Here is a 6,000-nt window from a genome sequence, read left to right as displayed (position 1 = left end):
CTGCATCGGCAGGCGGACTCTCAACCACTGCGCCACCAGGGAAGCCCGAGGCCAATATAATCTTGATAGCAAAACTAGACAAGGATAGTAAAATAAAGTGCTGTATAATCCAACCTCACTCATAAACATAGAGCCAAACATTCTAAACAATATCAGCAAATGAAATCCAGCAACATGTAAAAGGATAATAGGCCATAAGCAAATTGGTTTAATCTAGGCATACAAGGATCAGTTATCTTCAGAAAGTTAATAGCATTTACCACATTAAAAGATTAAAGGACAGGAAAAAAAGATTAAAGGAGAAAAACTGCATAATCATCACAAGAGATGCAGAAAAAAAACACTTAATAAAATTCAATGCACATTGATGATGTAGATGAAAAATTAACCAATCAACCTGAGAAAGAAATGAAACATTTTATCCGAGCCAAATTTGAGGACTATAACCCAGGAAGAGCAACTCAGAAAGCTCTGAGAACTGTTCTGCCCATTAGAAGTCAAGGAACAGTTCTTTAAGTTTTTTGAGACAGAGGGCTGTACATCAAATGACATATTATTGACAGTTTACATGATCCAGATCTAAGTGTCATTGTGGTAGGTCATGTGGTCCCGTACAAGATCAAGAAAGAATGTTATCTTTTAAGGAGTCCTCTTGTGGGTGCTAGGAGAACGCTGCTGTTTATGGCTGAGCAGGTATTTCTGCAGATGCGGAGGTTTGGTCGATGCATAATGCAGATATACAATGCACAGTGGTGGGGAGACAGGAGGCAAAGGGCAGAGAAGAATTTTTTATGATTAAATTTTTCTTGTCTTGCCATAAAATATGAATTTTATTTCACAAAAATAAAAAAAACTCTTAGGGAATTAGGAATAGAAGGAAACATTTCTAACCTGTTAAAGAGTATCTACAAAAAAAAATCCTACAGCAAATGGTCAACTATTGTAAATATTCTCTTTAAAATCAGGAACAGGACAAAGATGCACACTACTGCTGCTATTTATCAGCTCAGAATGGCAAGAAAAATAAAGACATAAGGATTAAGGGGGAAGAAATAAAATTGTCTTTATTCAGATTATATGATTATATTCCGAGAAAGTTCAAAAGAATCCACCAACAAAGTATTAAAGATATTCTTAGAATGGTTGCTGGTTAAAAAAAAATATGTAAATCTTTGCACTATTTCGATATGCCAACAATGGAAAATGTAATATTTTTTAAAGACACTTTTTTTTTTGACTGCACCTCACGGCTTGTGGGATCTTAGTTCCCCAACAAGGGATCGAACCCGTGCCCCCTGCAATGGAAGCACAGAGTACTAACCACTGGACTGCCAGGGAATGCCCAAGAAAATATTATCAATAGCATTGAAAACCGCAAAATGCCATCTAACAAAAATAAAAATCTTACTGTAAGACATCACAGAAGGCCTAAATTAAGTGCAGAGAGAGTCTCAGCCGTGTTCTTTTTTATTTATTTATTTATAGCTGCATTGGGTCTTTGCTGCTGCGCAAAGGCTTTCTCTAGCTGTGGTGAGCAGGGTTTACTCCTCGTTGCGCTTCGTTGCAGTGTGTGGGCTTCTCGTTGCGGTGGGTTCCCTTGTTGCAGAGCACGGGCTCTAGGTGAGCAGGCTTCAGTAGCTGCAGCATGCGGGCTCAGTAGTTGTGGCTTGCGGGCTCTGGAGCACAGGCTCAGTAGTTGTGGCACAGGGGCTTAGCTGCTCCGCGGCATGTGGGATCTTCCCAGACCAGGGCTCAAACCCGTGTCCCCTGCACTGGCAAGTGGATTCTGAACCACTGCGCCACCAGGGAAATCCTGAGCCCGCGTTCTATGTAAGAAGATAAATCATGTCAGTTCTCCAGTGTGATTTACAGATTGGGGACCATTCTACTGAAAAGCCCTACAGGGTTCTTTTGTGGAACTTGGCCTGATTGTGATTTTGACCGAAGAATGAATGGCTGAAGCTTTCCAGAAGAAAAATAAGGTGGAGGGACCTGTCCAACCAGGTATCACGAGTTACTATAAGGGTATTGTAATTGAGATTGTGTGGCACCTGCACGCCAGAAGAGAATGTAATGATCCCAGGAAGAAGCTGTGGGCATTTAAGACTTCCCTCCATTTCCCAGTGCTCCGGTAAAAAGCCCTAGTCCCCTGAGACTCTTCAGATACTTAGGAGAAAGAAGTCTGTAGTAATTTGTCTAGTTAATTGCTGTGATTCAAAAGTATAATAACTTGCCTTATCTTTCTGAGAGGGTCAAGTAGTTTCAGGCTGGCTTAGGTGCCCAGGTACCCTGGGGCTGCCTGGGCCTGGAGAGATTCATCTAAATATCAAACTACTTGAGTCCAGAGGGGATCCTTTCAGGAGATGAGGAGGACAGATGTCTCTTTCCCTTTATGAACAGATGGAAGTCATTTCTCTGAATCCCTCACCTAGGGATGTTGTGTCAGTCCACTCACAAAGGAAAAATTTCCATCAGTTCTCGATGGGTTGGGTCGGGGGAGGCCTGTGGGAGGTGTGAGGGATGTTTCATACTTACTATTACTGTGGGGTAATTAACAAGAAACCTGGTTTGATGCAGAACACCTTGTGTGAGCATTAGGACAAAGTTATCAGTAATGAAGCTGAGGACTTCCCTGGTGGCGCAGTGGTTAAGAATCGCCTGCCAATGCAGGGGACACACGGGTTTGAGCCCTGGTCTGGGAAAATCCCACATGCCGCGGAGCAACTAAGCCCGTGCGCCACAACTACTGAGGCTGCGTTCTAGAGCCTGCGAGCCACAACTACTGAAGCCCGCGTTCTAGAGCCCGTGCTCCGCAACAAGAGAAGCCACCGCAATGAGAAGCCTGCGCACCACAACGAAGAGTAGCCCCCACTCAACACAACTAGAAAAAGCCCGCGTGCAGCAATGCAGACAAAAATAAATAAATAACTTTATTTTAAAAAAATAATAGGGGCTTCCCTGGTGGCGCAGTGGTTGAGAATCTGCCTGCCAATGCAGGGGACAGTGGTTCGGGCCCTGGTCCGGAAGGATCCCACATGCCGCGGAGCAACCAACCCCGCGAGCCACAACTACTGAGGTCCGCGACTACAGCCCATGCTCCACAACGGGAGAGGCCGCCGCAATGAGAAGCCCGTGCACCACAACAAAGAACAAAAGCAGCCAAAATAAATAGATTAAATAAATTTAAATAAATAAATAAAAATTAAATAAAAAAATAATAGAGCTGAATTTTAAAAACCCAACAGAAACTCATGCATATACATTGTTTTTTAAAAAATATGCCAGATCGTTGGGGTAAAGAGGGACTAACTCAATAAATGGCATTAGCACTCCTGGTTATCCAAATGGAAAAAAAAAAAATGAAGTTACCTTCTTACCCCATACTAAAGCTACTCCAAGCTGAATTAAGGACTTAAATGTTAAAATCAAAACTTTAAAAAAACATTAGGAAAATACGTGGGAGAGTAAGGGGGTAGGAAAGGATTCCTTAAACAAGACACAGAAAGTACTAACCATAAAATATTGGCACTTTTTTAATATTAAAGTGAAAAGACGAGACGCAAACCGAGATATTTACAACACACGCCACCGACAAAAACTTAATATCCAATACAGGGCGCCAGGAAACAACACGAAAAGACAAGCCTTTCAGCAGAAACCTGGACCAACGACCAGAACAGGCACTTCCGGAAGAGGAAACGTCAGGCCAACGCAAGTAAAACCAACTAAAGATGCTCGAACGCGCTAACAACCGCGGAACCGGAGCGGACCGGCAGCACCCCCAAGGCAATCTGCGGGACTGACACTACCGTCCGCGTTGCTCAGCAACCGAGCCGGCCGTGGGGCGGGGCCTGAGCGCGCTTTCCGCCCCGCCCGACCGGAAGTGACGCCGGGAGCAGGGCCGAGCAGCCTGGTGGCGGCGCGGGCAGCAGCTCTGGCATCCTCGGGAGGGCGCGGCGGCGGGTGAGTAGCGCGTCCTCTTCCTTCTCGCGCGTGCGCTCCGCGGCCTCGCGCGGGTCCACCTCTTCCCTCTCGGGCCGTGTGTCTCCGCGTCGGCGCGGGGCCCCGGGAGACCCCAGCCCCAAGAGCCCGCCCGTGCTCTCGCCCACCGCCCAGCGTTGGAGTCCGTGCGTGTCCGCGCCGCGCTGTGGGTGGAGGAGCTACGCGGGAGCCGGGCAGCGCAGCGGGTTGGCAGGACCGACTGCCGCAGCCTGGGTTTGTGTGGCGCTCAAATCAGCCCCGCTTTCCCCCAAAGACAGGATTTAACTCCCATTAGGAACCTTCCCACCCCAGTTGGCTGCATAGGAGGCAAGCTAGCCATCGCTGCACTGGTTGCCTGGAAGTAATTAAAAATATACTAATACTAAAATAGTATGTCCATGAGCTGCCTCTCGCCAGGGTCAGATATGCATGTCCTCTTTCTAGGACGGCGTCTGTTTGACGACTGGCTCAGTAATCCAAAGCTCAGCTGACGGTTACTCACCTATAGAGGTGATTGCTCCCTACAGCCTGTCTTACTAAGCAAAAGCAAAGCAGAGTTTAAAAGCGGGGAAGAACGCTGTCAGTCTGTGAGAGTTCTCACCTCCCCCATGACTTGATTGCCTGGGAGCTGACTGATAGGTTATCAGGGTATAGACAACTGCAAATACTTGCAACTCCGTGATTTCAGCTGAGGAGCTTGTGTGATGTGCTCACCTACCCCTAGGCTGCTAATGCTCTTCTGAGCCTCAACCAGATGGCTCCATTGCTCTCTTTGCACTTTCCCTGTGAGCCTGAAGTTACAGCAGCCTAGATGAACTCAGCAAGTACTGAGTGTCTGCTGGGTGCCAGGCATATAGCACTCATCAAGACAGAATTCCTGTCCTCAAGGAGCTTCAATTCTATGGGAGGATACAGATAAGTAAGATAAAATAAGTAAAATAGAGAATACGGATCAGGAAAGAGTGAAATGGAAATGACCCTGTTATCAATGAAGTGGACATTTATTTGGGCATTTTACCAGTTCTCTGAGTCCTTGTTGCACGGATTGGAGTGCTTTTGGCTTCAAGTGTCAAGCGTCCATTAAAACTAGATCAACCTCTGGAGGCATTCCACCTACTTTCACTTAGGAAAGTCCAGGGGACCAGAAATAGATGGGGCCAGGGGCTTAAATGAGATCATCAGGATTTAGTGATGGAGTGTGGGGGTCTTACTACCATCCTCTCACACACTTTCTCTTTGACCTGTTTCTCTCTATGTTGCCTTTCTTCTTCTCAGGTTCCTGCCTCTGCTCTACCTGCTTGTATTAGTTATCTGCTGCTCCGTAACAAATCAACATCAATGATGTTTTAATGGATTAAAACATCAAACATTTATTACCAGTTTCTGTGGGTCAGGAATTCAGGAGTGAATTAGGTGATTATAGTTCAAGGACTCTCATGGGATTCTTTTTTGGCCACTCCACGCAACATGCAAAATCTTAGTTCCCCGACCAGGGATCGAACCCATGTCCCCTGCATTGGGAGCGTGGAGTCTTAACCACTGGACCGCCAGGGAAGTCCCAAAGGACTCTATGGGGTTACAACCAAGATATTGGCTGGGGACGCAGTCATTTAAAGTCTTGATTGGGACCAGAGGGTCTGACTTCAAGACAGTCCACTCACTCAAGGCCTCAGTTCCTTACTGGCTGGCTGTTGGCTGGAATCCTTATTTCCTAGCCACAGGGCCCACGTCCTCACATGTCGTTGTCTTCCCTCAGAGCAAGCGATAAGAGAGGAGAGAGAGGACGGTGGAAGTCACCATGGTTTTTATGATCTAATTTTGGAATTTTGCTGCTGCTCCTGCCATATTCTGTTTGCTGGCATCACTAGGTACTAAAGACTTCACCTTTGAAGGGAGGCACATCAAAGAGCTTGTGAACATATTTTAAAACCACTCCTGTGGGAAAAGAGTGCCTATTCCTGTAATTCCAGTTGCAGTTCCAGATCTAGTGTTCAGTTGGGTCCCAATCATGTGAATCTG

The 6,000-nt window shown here is 46.2% G+C and overlaps 1 protein-coding gene across 4 annotated transcripts in view; it reads left to right on the top strand.

Moving 5' to 3' along the window:
• Positions 1-3,900: 3,900 nt before the first annotated feature.
• FAM234A (family with sequence similarity 234 member A) overlaps positions 3,901-6,000 on the top strand; it is a gene marked incomplete at its 3' end in the record, with an annotated part of 31,524 nt that continues 29,424 nt past the window's right edge. For 2 of the 4 annotated variants that reach the window (XM_082671700.1, XM_082671697.1), the window contains exon 1: positions 3,907-3,963. Of the gene's footprint in view, positions 3,964-4,183; positions 4,216-6,000 lie in introns of those variants that run through there. The other 2 variants (XM_082671698.1, XM_082671699.1) reach the window with 2 other exon arrangements.

Source organism: Grampus griseus, assembly GCF_964374135.1.
Source record: "Grampus griseus genome assembly, chromosome: 14".
Classification (NCBI taxonomy): domain Eukaryota; kingdom Metazoa; phylum Chordata; class Mammalia; order Artiodactyla; family Delphinidae; genus Grampus; species Grampus griseus.
This window is presented reverse-complemented; position numbering and strand designations above follow the sequence as displayed.